General features: G+C 46.5%; 1 protein-coding gene across 1 annotated transcript in view; it reads right to left on the bottom strand.

The window, feature by feature from the left end:
• CFAP57 (cilia and flagella associated protein 57) overlaps window positions 1–21495 on the bottom strand; it is a 178020-nt gene that overhangs the window by 32214 nt on the left and 124311 nt on the right. The gene's annotated exons all lie outside the window — the stretch shown is intronic.

The raw sequence follows: 21495 nt of genomic DNA, 5'->3' as shown, positions 1-21495 counted from the left end.
CCTAGTAGTAGTGGATCATGCTACTAGGTATCCTGAAGCTATTCCCCTTAGGTCGACTACTGCCTCTGCAGTAGCCAAGGCCCTCATTGGTATCTTTACCAGAGTGGGTTTCCCTAAGGAGGTGGTGTCTGACAGAGGTACCAACTTCATGTCAGCATACCTAAAACACATGTGGAATGAGTGTGGAGTGACTTACAAATTCACTATCCCATATCATCCACAAACTAATGGCCTTGTTGAGAGATTCAACAAGACATTAAAGGGCATGATCATGGGGCTCCCAGAAAAACTCAAAAGGAGATGGGATGTCCTCCTGCCATGTCTGCTTTTCGCTTACAGAGAGGTGCCTCAGAAGGGAGTAGGATTCTCACCCTTTGAACTTCTGTTTGGCCACCCTGTAAGGGGACCACTTGCTCTTGTTAAAGAAGGCTGGGAGAGACCTCTTCATGAGCCTAAACAAGACATAGTGGACTATGTACTTGGCCTTCGCTCAAGGATGGCAGAGTACATGGAAAAGGCAAGTAAAAACCTTGAGGCCAGCCAACAACTCCAGAAGTTGTGGTATGACCAAAAGGCTGCACTGGTTGAATTTCAACCAGGGCAGAACGTCTGGGTTCTGGAGCCTGTGGCTCCCAGGGCACTTCAGGACAAATGGAGTGGCCCTTACCCAGTACTAGAAAGGAAGAGTCAGGTCACCTACCTGGTGGACCTGGGCACAAGCAGGAGCCCCAAGAGGGTGATCCATGTGAACCGCCTTAAGCTCTTCCATGACAGGGCTGATGTAAATCTGTTGATGGTAACAGATGAGGACCAGGAAGCTGAGTGAACCTCTCCCTGATCTCCTCTCATCAGACCCTAAAGATGGCTCAGTAGATGGAGTGATCTACTCAGACACCCTCTCTAGCCAGCAGCAGTCTGACTGCAGGAAGGTCGTGCAGCAGTTTGCTGAACTCTTTTCCCTAACCCCTGGTCAGACACACCTGTGTACCCATGATGTGGACACAGGAGACAGCATGCCTGTCAAAAACAAAATATTTAGACAGTCTGACCAAGTTAAGGAAAGCATCAAGGTGGAAGTCCACAAGATGCTGGAATTGGGAGTAATTGAGTACTCTGACAGCCCCTGGGCTAGCCCAGTGGTCTTAGTCCCCAAACCTCACACCAAAGAAGGAAAGAGAGAGATGAGGTTTTGTGTGGACTACAGAGGTCTCAACTCTGTCACCAAGACAGATGCCCATCCCATTCCTAGAGCTGATGAGCTAATAGACAAATTAGGGGCTGCCAAATTCTTAAGTACCTTTGACTTAACAGCAGGGTACTGGCAAATCAAAATGGCCCCTGGAGCAAAAGAAAAGACAGCATTCTCCACACCGGATGGGCATTATCAGTTCACTGTTTTGCCCTTTGGTTTAAAGAATGCCCCTGCCACCTTCCAAAGGTTGGTGAATCAAGTCCTTGCTGGGCTGGAATCCTTTAGTGCAGCTTATCTTGATGATATTGCTGTCTTCAGCTCCACCTGGCAGGATCACCTGATCCACCTGAAGAAGGTTTTGAAGGCTCTGCAATCTGCAGGCCTCTCTATCAAGGCATCCAAATGCCAGATAGGGCAGGGAACTGTGGTTTACTTGGGACACCTTGTAGGTGGAGGCCAAGTTCAGCCACTCCAGCCTAAGATCCAGACTATTCTGGACTGGGCAGCTCCAAAAACCCAGACTCAAGTCAGGGCATTCCTTGGCTTGACTGGGTACTACAGGAGGTTTGTGAAGGGATATGGATCCATTGTGACAGCCCTCACAGAACTCACCTCCAAGAAAATGCCCAAGAAAGTAAACTGGACTGTAGAATGCCAACAGGCCTTTGACACCCTGAAACAAGCTATGTGCACAGCACCAGTTCTAAAAGCTCCAGATTACTCCAAGCAGTTCATTGTGCAAACAGATGCCTCTGAACATGGGATAGGGGCAGTTTTGTCCCAAACAAATGATGATGGCCTTGACCAGCCTGTTGCTTTCATTAGCAGGAGGTTACTCCCCAGGGAGCAGCGTTGGAGTGCCATTGAGAGGGAGGCCTTTGCTGTGGTTTGGTCCCTGAAGAAGCTGAGACCATACCTCTTTGGTACTCACTTCCTAGTTCAGACTGACCACAGACCTCTCAGATGGCTGATGCAAATGAAAGGTGAAAATCCAAAACTGTTGAGGTGGTCCATCTCCCTACAGGGAATGGACTTTATAGTGGAACACAGACCTGGGACTGCCCATGCCAATGCAGATGGCCTTTCCAGGTTCTTCCACTTAGAAAATGAAGACTCTCTTGGGAAAGGTTAGTCTCATCCTCTTTCGTTTGGGGGGGGGGGTTGTGTAAGGAAATGCCTCCTTGGCATGGTTACCCCCTGACTTTTTGCCTTTGCTGATGCTATGTTTTGAATTGAAAGTGTGCTGAGGCCTGCTAACCAGGCCCCCGCACCAGTGTTCTTTCCCTAACCTGTACTTTTGATTCCACAATTGGCACACCCTGGCATCCAGATAAGTCCCTTGTAACTGGTACCTCTGGTACCAAGGGCCCTGATGCCAGGGAAGGTCTCTAAGGGCTGCAGCATGTATTATGCCACCCTAAGAGACCCCTCACTCAGCACAGACACACTGCTTACCAGCTTGTGTGTGCTAGTGAGAACAAAATGAGTAAGTCGACATGGCACTCCCCTCAGGGTGCTATGCCAGCCTCTCACTGCCTATGCAGTATAGGTAAGACACCCCTCTAGCAGGCCTTACAGCCCTAAGGCAGGGTGCACTATACCATAGGTGAGGGTACCAGTGCATGAGCACTGTGCCCCTACAGTGTCTAAGCAAAACCTTAGACATTGTAAGTGCAGGGTAGCCATAAGAGTATATGGTCTGGGAGTCTGTTTTACACGAACTCCACAGCACCATAATGGCTACACTGAAAACTGGGAAGTTTGGTATCAAACTTCTCAGCACAATAAATGCACACTGATGCCAGTGTACATTTTATTGTAAAATACACCACAGAGGGCACCTTAGAGGTGCCCCCTGAAACTTAACCGACTATCTGTGTAGGCTGACTGGTTCCAGCAGCCTGCCACACTAGAGACATGTTGCTGGCCCCATGGGGAGAGTGCCTTTGTCACTCTAAGGCCAGTAACAAAGCCTGCACTGGGTGGAGATGCTAACACCTCCCCCAGGCAGGAGCTGTAACACCTGGCGGTGAGCCTCAAAGGCTCACCCCTTTGTCACAGCACCGCAGGACACTCCAGCTAGTGGAGTTGCCCGCCCCCTCCGGCCCCGGCCCCCACTTTTGGCGGCAAGGCCGGAGAAAATAATGAGAATAACAAGGAGGAGTCACTGGCCAGTCAGGACAGCCCCTAAGGTGTCCTGAGCTGAGGTGACTCTAACTTTTAGAAATCCTCCATCTTGCAGATGGAGGATTCCCCCAATAGGATTAGGGATGTGACCCCCTACCCTTGGGAGGAGGCACAAAGAGGGTGTACTCACCCTCAGGGCTAGTAGCCATTGGCTACTAACCCCCCAGACCTAAACACGCCCTTAAATTTAGTATTTAAGGGCTCTCCCTGAACCTAGAAACTAGATTCCTGCAACAACAAGAAGAAGGACTGCCTAGCTGAAAACCCCTGCAGAGGAAGACCAGAAGACAACAACTGCCTTGGCTCCAGAAACTCACCGGCCTGTCTCCTGCCTTCCAAAGAACTCTGCTCCAGCGACGCCTTCCAAAGGGACCAGCGACCTCTGCATCCTCTGAGGACTGCCCTGCTTCGACGACGACAAGAAACTCCTGAGGACAGCGGACCTGCTCCAAAAAGACTGCAACTTTATCCAAAGGAGCAGCTTTAAAGAACCCTGCAATCTCCCCGCAAGAAGCGTGAGACTTGCAACACTGCACCCGGCGACCCCGACTCGGCTGGTGGAGAACCAACACCTCAGGGAGGACCCCCGGACTACTCTACGACTATGAGTACCAAAACCTGTCCCCCCTGAGCCCCCACAGCGCCACCTGCAGAGGGAATCCCGAGGCTTCCCCTGACCGCGACTCCCTGAAACCTAAGTCCCGACACCTGGAAAAGACCCTGCCCCAGCAGCCCCCAGGACCTGAAGGACCGGACTTTCACTGCAGAAGTGACCCCCAGGAGTCCCTCTCCCTTGCCCAAGTGGAGGTTTTCCCGAGGAAGCCCCCCCTTGCCTGCCTGCAGCGCTGAAGAGATCCCTTGATCTCTCATTGACTTCCATTGTGAACCCGACGCTTGTTCTAACACTGCACCCGGCCGCCCCCGCGCCGCTGAGGGTGAAATTTCTGTGTGGGCTTGTGTCCCCCCCGGTGCCCTACAAAACCCCCCTGGTCTGCCCTCCGAAGACGCGGGTACTTACCTGCTGGCAGACTGGAACCGGGGCACCCCCTTCTCTCCATTGAAGCCTATGCGTTTTGGGCACCACTTTGAACTCTGCACCTGACCGGCCCTGAGCTGCTGGTGTGGTAACTTTGGGGTTGCTCTGAACCCCCAACGGTGGGCTACCTTGGACCAAGAACTGAACCCTGTAAGTGTCTTACTTACCTGGTAAAACTAACAAAAACTTACCTCCCCCAGGAACTGTGAAAATTGCACTGTGTCCACTTGTAAAGTAGCTATTTGTGAATAACTTGAAAAGTATACATGCAATTGAAATGATTCAAAGTTCCTAATGTACTTACCTGCAATACCTTTCAAACAAGATATTACATGTTAAATTTGAACCTGTGGTTCTTAAAATAAACTAAGAAAAGATATTTTTCTATACAAAACCTATTGGCTGGATTTGTCTCTGAGTGTGTGTACCTCATTTATTGTCTATGTGTATGTACAACAAATGCTTAACACTACTCCTTGGATAAGCCTACTGCTCGACCACACTACCACAAAATAGAGCATTAGTATTATCTCTTTTTACCACTATTTTACCTCTAAGGGGAACCCTTGGACTCTGTGCATGCTATTCCTTACTTTGAAATAGCACATACAGAGCCAACTTCCTACACTGCGGATTAATCACCTTTAGACTAGATACAATAGGAGTGCCTCCCAAAAAGGTTAGTACCAAAGGAGTAAACTCAGACCAAAAATGCTTGCAGAACTGACTGAGTGAGAGAAGTGACCATCACACTGGACCTGACCATGAAGGCACTAGTGCTTCATGAAGGTATGATCTGACACCCATGTGCTGCCTGGCAGATGTCCAAACCAGTACACCTCACCACCGAGACACTGGCGAGCTTGGACCTGATGGAATGGGGTTGCAACCCTCAGCAGTCTGTTTATTGTCCAGTGCATAACAGATTTTGATGCAGAGGACTATCCACCTTAACAAGGTCCTCTTCTTAAACCCCGCCCTTTCTTTGCATCAAAAACCCTCCAAAGAGCTGTTTGTCTATACGGTGTTCCTTTGTGTAGTCAATGTAGAAGCTCAGTGCCCTTACAGGGGTGAGCGAGGAGTGAAAAAAGTTGACGGAGTAACTGACTGGCCATGTTTGGTAAGAGGGCCACGCAGGTCCTTAGCAACATTTTGTCTGAGAAATAGGTGGTGTAGGGCGGATATGCCATAAGCGCCTGAAGTTCACTCACATGGCGTGCCGACGTGACAGCAATGAGGGCAGCAGTCGTGATTGTCAGAAGTCACAACAGGCAAGCGTGCAGTAGCTCAAAGGGTGTGCACATGAGAAATGTCAGAACTAAATTCAAGTTAAATTGCAGCATGACAAATGGCTTCACAGGAGTCCAGCGAGTCAAACCTTTTATGAAACACAGGACTAGAGGAAACTAGACAAGGTTGGTCAGCTAAATACAAAAAGGCCAAAAAGGCCAACAAATACCCCTTTCATGGTGCCCAGCACAAGGCAGTGCTGGGCTAACAAAAGAACAAATAACAAAAGCTCAGTACGTTTAGATTTCAACAGGTCAGTGTGCCAGTAGCTGCACCAGGCAACACATTTCTTCCAGCACAGATGTACTTCGTGGAACGGCATCTGGCTGCAAAGATGCCATCAATAACTTTGATCAGTAAGTCAAAAGCATAGCATTGCCACCCCTCAATCTCCATTCATGGAAGTGTAGGTTGTAAAGGTCGGGGTTCAGGACCTTGGCCTGTTACTGAGGCAAGGGGTGAGGAAGTCAGTGTCTCAGTGAATGAGTGTCAGTTACGAGCGGCACAGTCACGCTCTTCCGGGAAGTGCTGCCGCCATCTTCGGAAAGGATTGCAGGGGTCGCGGGCAGGCTCGGACCAGCAGCTGTTCGAGCCCTGGAGCCGGCTCCCCCGGGAATCCCCAGACACGGGAGGAAGAGAGCGGGCCTGCGGCGGAAGGGCACGACCTGCGGACCTGCGGTGGCCGCATCAGACCCGCACGGCGAAGGAGGCGGCCACCTCTCCTGGGGGGAGACACTGAATCCGGCAGGCGCGGTGCCGTGGGAGCGCCGTGAGCGGGACGGTACAGAGCCCGCCAGCGCAGCGGTAGCTGAATTACTGTTTGGACCGGAGCAACGCGATCCTCCAACGCGGGACTGACAAAAACAAAGCCTTGCCCGAAAGCACTGTGAGGGGACCGCTCTTCAGAGCGACGCGACCCTCCAGTGTATAGGGGGGGCCCTCCTAGTTGAATTACTGTTTGGACCGGAGCAACGCGACCCTCCAACGCGGGACTGACAAAAACAAAGCCTTGCCCGAAAGAGCACTGTGAGGGGACCGCTCCAGAGTTCCAGAGCGACGCGACCCTGCAGTGTTTAGGGGGGGCCCTCCTGTGCATCAGCAGCCCTTCCCCTCTTGGCCCGGAAACCAACCAAAGAGTGCACTTCGATTTGCGGTGAGCTCCGGACGCCGGTGCGCACGGAGCCAGAAAGGAGAACTCCCCCCACCTCAGGACCAGCACCTTACCTGTTCCGGGCCGCGAGGGAAAACGGACGCGGCCCGGTTTGACAAACAGCGCCAGCAGCAGACGCTCCGCTCAGCCCAGGGAGCCGGGATCACGTAGGCAGGCGAGAGCGCCCTGAGCGCCCTGAGGCAGAGAGACAGCCTCACAGCTCCTGGTAAGCCGCGCCGCACAGCTCGCCCCTGAAAGCGTTGCACGCGGTCACATTCGGTGGCCTCTTGCAATAAACATTTGCTCAATTTAAGCAGGCATCTTTGGGAAACACGCCGGGCTACATTCCGCCCGCTTCCACACGCGGCAATACCCAGTCATTGCAAATAAGCGCCCCACCCACCCTGCGCATTTAATAGGATTAATCGCCTAAGTAAAAGTGACTGGGAAAGCGCCTTAGTCTCTGATTCAAGTGGCATTTTTCTTAACGCCAGCTTAGTTTGCCCCTTTTTAGCGAGCTCAAAAAAAAAAAAAAAAAAACTGACCACCGATCCCGGGCGGTGAACCGGAGAACGATCTCAACAGAAAGAGACTCGGGTGGTGGTACTCTTGTTAGACTAGTTGACTACTTTAAGAGATCGATAAACTGAAACTGAGGCAAAGCAAATAGACCTTGAGAGTTAAAGCAGAAGAGCGGACATGAGACTTGAGAAAATGAGAGACTGAGCAAGGACTGATTCGGGGCTTAGAGAGCATAACAGACTTAATAACACTTTTGGTTATCTAAAACCCCAAGTGTCCTTTCACGCCTCTCCTTTTTGTAAACAACGGAACTAGAAACGTCTTGGTTGGTCACATACGTCACGAGGCCAAAGTCAGAGATTACAGTGAATTTACCTACGCCCGCATCGTGCTGCATACCTGTGTGCCCCTGTGGTTCTCGGGGCTGCTGTTCCTTCTGCTGACCTCCACGTCTCCTCCCCGCCGTCGCCTGACATCGCGACTGCTGTGTGGGGGGAGCGTTTGACGGGACAGGACGAGACTACATTACCTAGGTTCCCTTGCACCCCGGAAGCGGAGCCAACGCATTTCACGCGCCCAAAGGCGCTATTAAATTCATCCTGTCCCTGGCTCAGCGGGTCCACGCCGGGCTAAGCCCGGGCAAAAGGCGGGCCGTTGTGTGGCCATTGTGTGGCCGTTAGGGGGCCGGAAGGGGTCGGGTTGGGCCAATTCACTAAGCTGTTAATTGCTTCTATTTAATCTATTTAATCTGATAACGCTTTAGTAAGCTGTATACTTGGGCCCCATTTAATTGAGTTATTGTGCCTTCTGGGTCATATACACTTGTTGTTCTGTGTTATTGCTGATATATGTAGGTGCCCTATACTTTGTTACGATATAAAAGCTCTGTGTAGGGCAGGGCTATAAATACTAGACAGTCCATCGAGTATTTTATCAATACTAGTAGTGGTTGTTATATACGTGAGGGTGGTGTAGAATGGCTAAAAATATTTCCACCCTGGATAATTACTTGGTTAAAATGGTGAGCAAGATAAACATTGATAGAAGGAAATCCTTAGGGAAGGAGTCCACCTCAGAAATGTTTCCTTCTGTAGACGATGGTAGCGGTTCTATTGTGGTGGATCCCCCTAATATTGAAGCTTTCCCTTTGGTAAGCCCAGCCATTTTACCCTTAGTTTTAGAACCACCAAATCAAGACCCTTTGGAGGCCCCGAGTGAGTCTGCATTGTCTCACTCTCCTCCTAAGAGAGCTGTTAGAAAATGCAGAAAAACGCAAATTAAGCGGGGGAACATACATCTTGAACCAACGATAGAAAATGGTCATAGAAGTAATGTAGCTAATAACGAGATTATAATTAATAAGGACGATGTGAATTGTGATCTCTTGGGTCACATCGCTAAGCTACTTGAGGAAAAACTAGACCATATGACTAAACCTCTTATGGAAAAAATTGAATTGTTATCTACGGAGGTATCTAGGTTGGGTGGTCTTTTAGATAAGATGTGTAAGGAACAGACTATGAAACAGTCTGAGCTACCCGTCCAATCCGGTAACTCTGCACAATTGGTTGTAGCACAGAGGTCATGTTTACCAGAATCTAGGGAGCCACCATGTATGGTGGATAGTACCTCTCACATGAAAGCAGCTGCATTTAATACCGTGAGGTACACTACTCCCGTGAACAGACCAAATCATATCAATCTACCACCTGATTGTGAACCATATGTCATAGTCCTTTCGAATGTTCCTCCCTTAGACCCAACAGCAATGAATTTCCGTGAGGAATCACATGATTCTCTCAAACGGAAATCAGTTGCTTGGTTAAACAAAAATTGTGGTTTCCCCCCACACCTATCCGATCATATACTGTCTACTAGACGGGTACCATGGATCGGAAACGCGAGGAAAAAATGTAAGGGGGATTGTGTAATTGTTAATTTTAGGCACCCTCAACATGTTGCGACTGTCCTTCTTAGAGCAGCTTCTTTGGATGTAGAGGAGTCTGACGTGGGTGTGCATCCTCTGGGTTATTTTTATAGACATCTAGCCAGTACATCAGAACTTTCTAAAAAACACAGACTCTTGACTAATAGAAGAAACACAAATTTTTATACTCCAATTGAGAATAGATTTTCGGTACTGAGTACTCTGGATGAAAACGATTGACTCCCACGAGCAGGGGAATTTATCACAGAAATGTTAGTATATACCCAGGCGTGGGAACAAAAACAGAGTATAGAATATTTAGAACCGAAACTTATAGTACCTTCGAGCCCCAGAAATTCATGGACAGTTAAATTGGTAAACAGCGTTAAATCCCCTTATTCTACTTTGAGTGAGGTAATCAGTTTGAGCGTACCTGATAAGTGCCTCACAATGACCATGGAGGTTAATGACGTTAGTAAAGACTATAATCAAGACAAAGAGTTAAATCCTTTAGTTGAACTAGAGGATGTTACAGAAAAAGACAACTTACCTATAGTATTAGATTCACCCTGTGTAAAAGGGAAAACAAATATTAGACTGATATCCTGGAATATAGCTGGCTTAGCCAGGAACCTTGAGGATGTGGTATGGTGCTCCTACATTGAGAATTACGATATCATATTCCTACAGGAAACTTGGATGGTAGAAACCCCCCATAGGTTGGGGTATAAAACATACTGTTCTTATGCTATTCCATCAACTAGAGGTAGAGCCTCAGGGGGGCTGGTTATCTGGGTTAAAGTGACTCTAGAAATAGATGTCACCCAGTTATCCATCCCCTCTCCAGACCTACTAGGCCTTAAAATTGATACAAGAGGGAAAGAAACCATACATTTAATAAATATATATAATAGACCGTCCCCACCTAACAAGGAATCAGAGGTGGTAGAACTCTTGGATTCCTTTCTAGATTCATTAGGAGATAATGTAAAGGTGCTAGTTGGTGGGGATTTTAACTGTAAATATGAGCCTGTCTTGGGGTTGGAAAAATTACTTGATGAACAAGACGCTGCTAATGATATCTTGCCCTTAGAATCTGCAAGTTCAGCTAAAAGCACAAAAGCCGCTTTACAGATCTTACAGTTGACTGTGGTACATGACCTAAGGGCTTGTAATGGTCGATTCCGATCAGACAGACCAGCAGCTCCAACCTATTTTAAGGGAAATTCCAGGTCACATATAGATTTTGTAATGGCTACCCGGAATATATGGGACCAAATAACTGATTTCAAGATAGACCATAGGACGGAGAGTGATCATTTCCCCCTCCAACTATGGCTAGACTCCCAATCATTTATTATTAGATCCGAAGAAGAGACCCTATTAAATACCACGGTCGCGGAGCTAGAGGTAACCAATAACAGGCGTGCTCTAAGATGGCCATATATCTTGGGAACAGAAAAGATGCTGATAAATATTCACAATGTATTTACTGAAACGGTAGGAGACTTACAGTCAGCATTAGTGGGAACACAAGGTGTTCTTGATTTACATCTTAAGCTGGTAGATGCACTAACTCCACTATTGAGTAAAATTTATAAACAAGATGGTAATAGGATAAGGAACCATCTTGAGACAGCGAACCCATGGTATAATAAAGATTGTCGAACAGCAAAATCAAGACTGATCCAGGCAGTAAAATCCGGGAACTGTTTGGATATAAAAAGCGGTAGACTAGCCTACAAAAACACTATGGCCCAAGCTAAAAAAGCATGGGATGAAAGTTTTTGGGAGGATCTCTTGAATGCAGCTAAGTTACGGGATCAGAGCATGTTCTGGAATTTAATCGCTAAGGGAAATAAGCAGGGTAGATCAACAAAGGATATTTTCCTAGATGAAAATACTTGGTGTGATCACTTCACTAAGCTCTATGCTAACAAAAAGGAGAGTTTGCCCTTTGGGGACTACGAGACAAACTTAGAAATGAGTATTGCTCCATTAACCTTTAGCTTAGAAGAAACTAATAAGGCTTTATTAGCTGTGAAAATGGGCAAAGCCCCAGGCCCTGATAAAATTCCCGGCGATCTACTAAAATATGATGTGGATGTATGGGGGCCTTATATAAATTACCTGAGTAATTCCATTGTGGCAGGCACACCGATCCCCGATTCATGGAAAGGGGCAGAAATCATAACAATTTTTAAAAAAGGTGATCGCTATGATCCAAGTAATTACCGCCCAATAAGTTTAATAGACATTTTTCAAAAGATATATGCCAGACACATTTTAAAATAGGCTTTTAGATTGGATTGAAGAGACTAAAATATTAACCAAATATCAGGCTGGTTTTAGAATAAAAATCAGTACGGTTGACCAGGTGTTTAGGTTTATGTGCATCTGTTGGAAGTATATAAACATAAGGAAGGGTAGTCTCTATGTGGCATTTGTGGATCTAAGGGCCGCCTTTGATCTTGTTCCGCGTAATTTGTTGTGAATTACATTAAGGAACATGGCGGTCCCTGGGGAACTACTTAAAGAACTTATCAAGCTTCACACAGGGAACTATGCAAAAATTAGATGGGGAAAAGAAGGTGAAACCTCAAGGGCCATACCTGTAGACCGTGGTGTGCGCCAAGGTTGCGTGTTAGCACCTACACTCTTCTCATTATATGTTAATGATATTCCGAGCTATTTAAGGAATTGTGTACATGACTCCCCGAAGCTAGGTGGTGAGCCGGTTACGGCATTATTATTTGCCGATGATACCATCTTTATTTCCCAAACTCCGAGAGGTTTGCAAAATTTGGTGGATTCTTTCAAGAAGTATTGTGTGGGGAAGGGGCTAGAAATAAATCCTACCAAAACTAAGTATATGTCCATAAACCCCAAGAAATCCCTCAGGATCAATCTGTCCTTGGAGAATCAAAAACTGGAACAGGTAGGGAGTTTTAATTATTTGGGGTTAATGCTGGATAGTAACCTGTCCTGGAAAGGACAGATGGATAAAAGCATCTTATCCCTTAAACAAAACTCAATGCCTATTTTAAAAGTACACGGAGCTAGTTATTCTAAAGCAATCTCACCGGCACTTGAAGTATATAAAGCGAAGGCCCAATCGGCCGCCCTTTATGGTGCTGAACTCTGGGGCTACTATTGTAACAATAATTTTGGAAAAACGGAAAACCACTTTGTACGAAGGCTACTTAAAATACCGAAAAGAACTCCTCTAGTCCCTGTTTTCCTTGATATTAACCTTAAAAGAGCAGACTATCAAGCATTATTAAGACCACTGCTGTATTGGGTCAGGTTATGGGTAACCCCGGAGTTGAGTGATTACAAGAGTGGATTGACTGAATTAACTCAGATAGATGGTCATATGAATACCCCTTGGTTAAAATATGTATCTAAGTGGTATGAGAGATTAGGTTTATCACACCTATGGGAAGTTCCTCAGAACATGACAACATGTACAAGGAAATATGTAAAGGACACCTTTTGGTCTTATGTCAACGGAGAGCTATTGCATAGCTCATTGATTGGTATTCTGACTTTGAATTTTTTGAACATAAAAGATACACCTAAATTCGAACAATTTTTGGATGAGATCGGTGCTCCACTGGCAAAAACACTATATCTACAGTTTAGGTATGGGGTCTTACAGATTAATGCTTACACATGCAATTGGGGAGGGGTAAAAGGTTGTGAATTGTGCACTCTCTGTACTCTAGGGGCTAAAGAAGATGTTGTTCATCTACTCTTCTTTTGCCCAGTATACAAGAAACCAAGGGATTGTTGGATCAAACCCGTTTGTAAATATGTGGGGGTTAGATCCTACAAAGAAGCAGAGCGCATATTTCAGTCTAATACTTCACAATTAGTGGTGTTTGGCACGAGTAGATTTTTATTTAATGTGTACCTTATCAGAAAACGACTTGGTCACAAGCTGTAATATTTTGTTAGGTGGCCCGCTCTTTCCCTTCCTTGTAAAGGTATATGATGCACTGTTTCTTCGATCCAAGTTAATTAATTTTTCAGTTCTCGCTTTTAATTAATTTATAAACTGTTATTTATATTTTTATATGCGGTACTGCTTAATCATGGAGACACCCATATATTTCTTGCCAATTGTATGTATTGTATCTTATATTTAATTGTGAAATGTATATATGTATGTTGTATTTATCTCTTGTCTTGACTTTTATGGCAATATTTGCCGAAATAAAGTTTAACGTACGTATGTACTGAGGCAAGCGGTCCTCCTGAAGTGGTAGCCGGATAGGAAGGCAAACACCCAGGTTGAGAAGATCCAGGTATCATCCTCTGCTTGCTCAGACCAGGGGTTACAAGGGGACCTGAGCATGATCCATCCTTACTTTCCTTAGAACCCAAGGTAAGAGTGGTAGATGTTGGAATGTGTACAGAAACCGTTCCAAGCTGAACTGTCTCTCCTAGCGAGTGCTTTGGTAGGAACTCCAAAGTGCAAAAGTTTCACCAATGTACATTTGCAACAGCTACGAATAGCTTTAGCTGAGGCATAGACTCATTGGTCAAAAACACTCTGTTCGACTTCAAGATGAAGAAGCCACTTGTGGTTCACCAAACGATGACTGCTTAGCTTATCCGCTCTAGTATTGAGACGCCGCCAGAGGATTGGTTACCAGAAATAAGTTCTGCCGGTCCAGTCACCTATGATGCAGGGCCTCCTGACATAGGGTCCAAATTCCCCACCACTTTATCCAAACTGAAGGTCTGCCCGTAAATGAGACTGGGCGGGCGGCCCAATCTTATGGCATGGAGGGACCTCCATCAGCACCACAGCAGAGTTCCCTTCCCGCCAACATATAAATCGGGCCTAAGTCCTTGCATCAAGGGTTAGAAATCCGACCCCTATGGGGTGAGGGAGTGTCCCCCAGATCGTATCAGGCTGGGAGGGCTGGCATTGTATGTTAGTCAGCCCCCTGGAATGGCTTCTGAATTTTCAGTACTGTTGGTGAAACTGCATGGCAGGAGACAATAGACCCAAAGATTCAGTTGTAGTGTGGCTATCCTTACACCGTTCTAGGGCCTAAATAGCCTTTTGACGAAAATCCAGGACCCATCAAATCGCATAATACTTGAATGTCTCCTAAAAACCCGGCTGATCTCATTCAAGTGTAGCTTATGAGTATGAAACTGGTTCCAATAAACCTTCCTATGCAGCCTAATGTATCCAGGCTGGCACGCACAGCCTATTAGACCATGTCCTGAAAATCTTGTATTACTTAGGCAACAAGGCCCTGAGATCATCCGGACAGCCAGCAAGATCTCACCCGTCATGTTCCACAATAGAAGGGTGTACCTGCCCAAAAGGCATATTGCTTTGAGAAATTCGAGTGCCAAGCTGGCTGAGGAAAACATATTTTTCCAAAGCCATCAATCTGTTTTGACTCTCTATCCGGAAGATTGGTCACATAAGAATTTAGAATGGCCTTACTAGCTGAAGCATGGACTACAAGGGTTTCAGATGTAGTATGTCTAAATCGAGATCACCGGGGGCCTGTCTGTACCACCTAGCCACAGGTCGACTAACTGGAGGGTATGATACTCAAAGTATCAATAAGAGCTTCATTGAATCGGACGAGTGGTTCAGATCAAGTTGGACAAGGCTGAAGAATTTCAGTCAATAGTAGACAAATGCAAGTCTAAGATTCTGCTACTCTTTGTCCCACCACTGTGAAAGAGGCACTTTTTTCAATTGGTTTCCCGGGTGGTGCGTCTCGGTCCATCTCGTGGAACATGTCTAGCTCACACAGGCCCAAATATAAGCCATAATCAGCGCAATGAAGTTCAAGGAAATTACCCACCTCTTCCTCATACTCAGTATCATGCGGTACAATAGTTATTTTCTGAACTTGATCAGAATTGGGAAATAAGAGTCTCAAGACTCTGATAATATTGGTGTCAAGCAGAGGCTGAGGATTAGAGTCTGGCAGAATAATAACTGGTTCAGCTTTTGTAATCTTGTAGCATGACATAGGCCTTCAGTTGGCCAAAACTGATTCAGGTTCTTAGACAGGCGCTGACTTAGTAGTCAGTGTCAGCATCGAAGAAGATAGCACAGACATAGGAGCTGGTGTGGAGGTCTGAACCAGTGCTGGTACAGGCCCAGTAATAGGCCTCAAGGGGTGTGTCAGTTCAGACGAGAGCCATTGGGCAGAAGTAAAACTGGTGGCCCTATCAGCTCCCTGGGGCCCAAAGCAGAACTAGAGACAAGTTGAAGCTTTTGAAAATATCTGAAGCATGACTCCCATTAAGGCTGATATGTGCTGCAAGGTCGACGATGCCCTGGGTAATTTGGGCATGCTGGGACCAATTGTGGGACAGGTTTGATTCGGTAGTTCGGTAGACACTAAAGAGGAGAGATCTTTAGCTTGAAGCCCTCGTGCCTTCTCCCCGAACTTCAAGTGGATGATTTTGAGTATGGCTTATCTTTTTTGAACTCATGGCATATTTCTAACTTGGACTTACCTGAAGACTTTGAATGGGAAGTCGACATATCACAGGAATGCCTGTGACTTGCCCTTTGACTTGAAGCAGAACTTGTGCTTCGCCCATGATTTCCTCTTTTGTTTGCCAATGTAGAGCTTTGACTTTTGTTCTTGAGTCACATATGGATGCATTGCGGCAGACTTGTTGCATGTCTTTGAGACATGACCAGAGACCAAGTACCATAGGCATTCGTCCTGTGGGTCAGTGACTGACATCTGCTTCCTGCAGAACCAGCAAAGCTTGAATCCTGTCATTTCTGGAGGACGCACACTACTGGAGGAGCATTTGAGGTTACTGGAATACCATCAAAGTTGGGAGTGGGGCTCTGGACCGCATTGAAGGGCACAGAAAGAAAGAAGCCGGCATCAGCGTGGAGGGGTGATGCTTATATGTAGCTCCACTCCATCGCTTCAGGGGCAATATGGAGTCACCATGGAGCCACATGACACTATCTACCTGTGTGGAGGTGTATTGCCGGAAAAATATATCCAGATTCATTCCGGTGCCTAGGAGTATTCTAAAGATGAGGAATTATGCATTAGAATATTTGTGCCAGCCGTGAGCTCACCTAATCAAAGCTAAGGAGGCAATCACAAGATACTGCAGTTGAAGGCACTGCCATCTGTACCCCTATCTATGCCACCTATTCTGAGTTGTAGAGGAACACGTCTCTGGGGCCATTGTTTCAGGCAAAGGCCTTCATCTTGCACCACTGATCAAACAATGGATCATGAAATCACAAGAAAATGAGCTTGGCACAGAATAGAGGCCTAGGACAGAGCACCTTGAAAACTACCTCCATAACTTCTGTAGTAGCAACAGAGCTAGTAGGAGACACATCTGTTGGTGGCAATAACCCTGGACAAGGTCACTCAGACAACCAATGACAAAGCCCTCAAAATGGCCAATGTGTGTATGTATGTGGTATTGCACTACTGCCATTTAAATGGAGCCATATAGCTGCATCAGCCTAGACTTCTGTGTATCCCCAGAGGTCAAGCACTCAGAAGTTGATGGGAAGAATGCTAGAAAACAGTCTAAACCATTGCAATCCCTCTGGGGAGCATTCCCACCTGTCCTTTGTTGCCAACTGTGACACTCCGGACAGAGAGCCAGCATTTGCGAATCAGTACTGACCCTACGCCACATTGGAACAGTCCATCCTTACTCCAGGCAAGGCCCAACCAGGAGAGAACACAAGCACCCACAAACCAGTTTCAGCTGTGTTAGGCCTCGTTAGTGGGCTATAGCTTAGATCTCATGGCACAGCGAGCAAGGGGTCGCTGTCTGGGCATATCCGTAGCCACTTAGGGAGAACCCAAATACTGAAAGGGTGATGGGAGGAATTATTGCAAGCAGTCTAAACTGCTCGGGGTAGTATTCGAGCCCAGTGTTTTTCACCCACTGTGCCACTCTAAACAGAGACCTTCCACCACCTTCTACTCTGATCCCACCCTCCCCGCGCCAGAGAAGGCCAACACCTTATAGTGCTAGTGGACAAACACTTCAAGCTTAACAACGTTGAATTCCCACAAAACCTCAGGACTGGGTTTGGCATAGCTGCATCACAGCCAACAACCTCCGGCTAACAGTGAAGTGGAGTGCTTCATATACACTCTCCGGAAGGTGCAGTGGCTAACACAGACTGGTGTTAGCACACTGAGCTGACCATCTATCAGTCCCTTAGGGAGTGATGGAATGCACCGTACTCGACCATCAGGATAGCTTCTGCACCCTCCTGGAATTCGGGGTAATCAGATTCCAATACGTACTGCCCCTAATGCACGACTGCCACGCTGGGGTCAAATCCTGCATCCCCTTGAGCCTCAACTCTGACAAACGTAGTGGAGAAGGGCACAATGGCCATGGCCTGCAAGCCAGGAGAAGGTTTTTTTTAACTCCAACACATGGATCTGCAGGAGTGAATGTAAGGTTTCAATATTTAGAATGTCTCAAATGCACTGGTAGTCCTGGTGATTCCGTACGATTCCATAAACGTACATGGTGAAACATGCAAAACTGTTTTCCAGAGGTAATTTAATGTTGATTATATGTATTAGAGTGCAGACACACCAATATTAAAAGCTGTGGGTGGATATGTCTGACACAGCATTTTTTAATTTGTGGGACTATTTTTCTCAGTTAGGGATCCCTAGTCTCACCTCACTTAGTGAAAGGATGAGCACCCACCCGCACTCAGCACTGGTCAGGGAGGGCAGTGCTAGGTGGCAGTAGCAAGGCCAGGAGCAGCAAACATCAGGGTAGACAGGATTTTAATAACTTTGGGTGTTTGCAACTGCAATAAAAACGCTTTTTTAATGTTCAAAAGATAAACTGATATTCAGTAACTTGTTACCCAATCTCAATTTGCATTTGCGATTTGTTATTCAGTAGGGATGTGTTTAGGGCGTCCCTTCCAAATACCGATTCGCGGTAATATGCACCAATGTTCTGCATCTGAATTAGGGTAGCAAAATATTAATAGTTTACGACCAAACCAAGTGGTGATAACCCTTTCGCAGATGGGAAGGGGTCCCAGTTAGACCTCTTCCCCTTTGAGAATGTTAATAAAAAACACATTAAGAGAAGCCAGTGGTCCCAGGGACCACTGACTACTCCTAAAAAATGAGACTTAAACTTTCATTTCCTTTTTTAAGGAAAACAGCAGCATTTTGTAAAAAAGACTGCTTTATTTAAAACCAATCACAGGCATGGTGGTCTGCTGACCCCATCAGGCCACTATCCCTGTAATAGTAGCGATTCCTAATGAGATCGCACGTTGTGACATAACTCATTAATATTCATGAGATAGGTTGATTTGTGACCCACTAGGAATGGCTAATCAAAAAACAAGTTCTGTACCTTAGCAATAGCGATTTCCTAATTGCGATTTGGAGATTATTGCAATTAGGAAATCTCTGTTCATAATGTTAGCAGATCTGGCTCAAAGTCATTTCCTGCCTTCGCATGTGTTTACTGTGCTCAACTCCGATGGTAAGCTATGTGGGTAGTCAGGCTGATTAACTGACATCAACCCTCTTTGTGTTGTTCCCATGAGGTGTCTATAGCTTTAAAGTTTTTCTGTATGGTGCTTTTTCTGCCTTCTCTGTGTCACTTTTCCACCTTTTTCCTTGTGAAAAATCCTATATGAGAAACAGATTTGTAAAGAGATGTACCTGATAGGTGGGACACTTGGTATTCCTGATAGATCAGAAACCATTCATTGGGTGTCTGTATGGGATTTAGATTGATATAATTTTTGTGCAAGTAACCCACACCTATGCAAAAAAAAAAAAAAACTCTAACTCATGTTTTGTGGTATTACTTACCTTTGAGCCTGGCCAAGACCCCATGCAGATGACAGTTTCAGAGCAGGAGATATAGAGAAGTGGTTCTTTGGATCATTTTTCAAAAATAGCCAAAAATGTGCCTGTTTCCGCTCAGCATGTGCAGCAAACCAAGAAAGGAGCCCCAGGTGCAAAGCTGATGGGTGCTCGCCACGGAATTAAGACAGGCAAGCTCTTCAGTAGACAATGAAGAACCGAGCTCTTGTACATAAGGTCCTAGACCAGCAGCGCCTGCACCAGATGCAACATAATCCAGCACCATCTCCTGGGCGTTGACACTTGCATTGTCCTGCCCCAAGCCCAGTGGATTGCTGACATGACCCATCGGCCTGTCTGGCTCTGTTGGGTGGAGAGATGCTGTGTCAAGGCGCATACACCCAGCGCTCCGTAGAAGATGCCTGGGATAATAAAGCAGAGGATCACGGGCAGAGATGGGCAGTCAAGATCTGCCTACAAGGTTGTCTCACTCGTTTTGTGCCTCTGTTGCACAGACAAGCAGAGGCCACTAGCCCTGCTGCAACCACCCACACAATAATCTCCATGCACCCACTGTCTGACTTTTACTAAGAAAGTAGCAATCACTGATTGGAGTCATTTCATACATGGATATATTCCAACTGAGTGGGCTTTGTAGCAAAAAAGCCAACAGATTACACTAGATGATTATGATGACGACAATAATAATAATAACCATAATAAAGCACTCTTAAGGACAAAGAACAGCTCTGGTTTCCTGACTGCTATGAACGGGGCGTGAGCAAAGCAGGGAAGGGATGAACAACGAAATAGATACAGTCATTGCAAGACTTGATCCACTCTATGGACAACATTGACAGTTTCGAACCCACTCTAAATCGCAGTGGGCACCAGTTGGCATAGCGTAAAGATGGCAGACTTCAGAACTCGTCCAAGTAGCTTTATCCCAGAGGATACACGGATGCTTTAATCATTTTCACACCAGTGCCAATATAGGTCAATTTAGAGTAGTTCAGTCGGGATGGGAGAAAGTGAACTAGACCAAGTGTAACACTCTGAACCCATGTTCAGATAGTAATGGTACAGGCTTACCAGTGCATCACCAGAGCTTTAAGATTATGGCTCCCAGTTCCAGTCCTTCTCAGCTATTCCAGGCTTGGTCCAGGGATGCCTGTCGAAGTGAACGCAGTGGGTTGCTAGCCAGCACAGAACCTAAGTCTTGGCTGGTTAGCCCTCATCCACTCACAGATGTGAAGCACAGTGCCAGGTCAATGGTACCCTTCCTCTAATGGTTTCAACACAGAACACCAACGGGAGTCAGCGCTGTAGAAGGGGTGGCAAGTCGTTGCTGTCTGATAAAAGTAAACTGATAGGAATCTAGCACCTCACATTGGAAATCAGAGGGATTGGGATTGGAGATCATCTAGCTGGACTTGTTTGTAGCACTTCCTAAAATTATACATAATGTCCTGTGGCCTCACGTTACCCCCAACGACACATGGTCATTGTGCCCACAATAATCTTGCACTACCCAGCAGCTGTGTGCCCACAGTTCGGTACCTTAAGATGATCTTGTCATCCCCTATGTCGTTACAGATGCTGCTTCCATGTAATGCTCAATGCCTTGTTCTGGATAGCTTTATTCTACCCTCGCAGCCCGTCCCCAGTAACCCAACCCTTATCTCATCCTCTCTGTCCCGCGTCTTGTACTTCAAGGTTCCATCCTCACCTTATTTTGCCCAGTGCCCCATCACACTGTCTTACCTTGTACCCTGTCACTGATTACCTTGCCCAGTCCCCTACTCCACTCACCAAGAACTTCCCCCGTCTTGCTCCAGACCATTTTGCAGATGTTGCCCTTCTTATCCAGCTTCCTCATTCTGAGCACTGCTCAGCTCAGTTCTTGGAATAAGATGGTCTTGTCCAAACCCCTATCTGGTTCCTCCACATTCCTCTCCACCACAGTGCTATCAATAGTGTCTTTGATCATCTTGTCCTAATCCCTGTACCAATGCCCTAGCACAATCCATTCCCCTTCCTGTTCCATGCCCTATGACAATCCTATCCGACTCCGTACCGTGTTCTGGTTGGTCTTGTCCCAACCTCTTTGCCGCCTTCTATGCCATACCACACCTTACCCTGGTTAGTCCTATACCATTCCTTACCCCACCCCTGTGCCACTCTACACTCATCCTCCTAGCACTGCCTCCCTTTCTCCCATTTTGCTCCCTTGTCCCACTCAATATCATTCCCTGACTGGTCTCAACCCCTCCCCTATACCATTCATATCCCACTCTATACCTTTTCCTGGATAGCCTTGTCTCACCCCCAGTGCCATCA

The sequence above is a fragment of the Pleurodeles waltl genome, chromosome 4_1 (genome assembly GCF_031143425.1).
Source record: "Pleurodeles waltl isolate 20211129_DDA chromosome 4_1, aPleWal1.hap1.20221129, whole genome shotgun sequence".
Classification (NCBI taxonomy): Eukaryota; Metazoa; Chordata; class Amphibia; order Caudata; family Salamandridae; genus Pleurodeles; species Pleurodeles waltl.
Note: the sequence above shows the minus strand (reverse complement) of the source record. Positions and strands in the feature narration are given on the sequence as shown.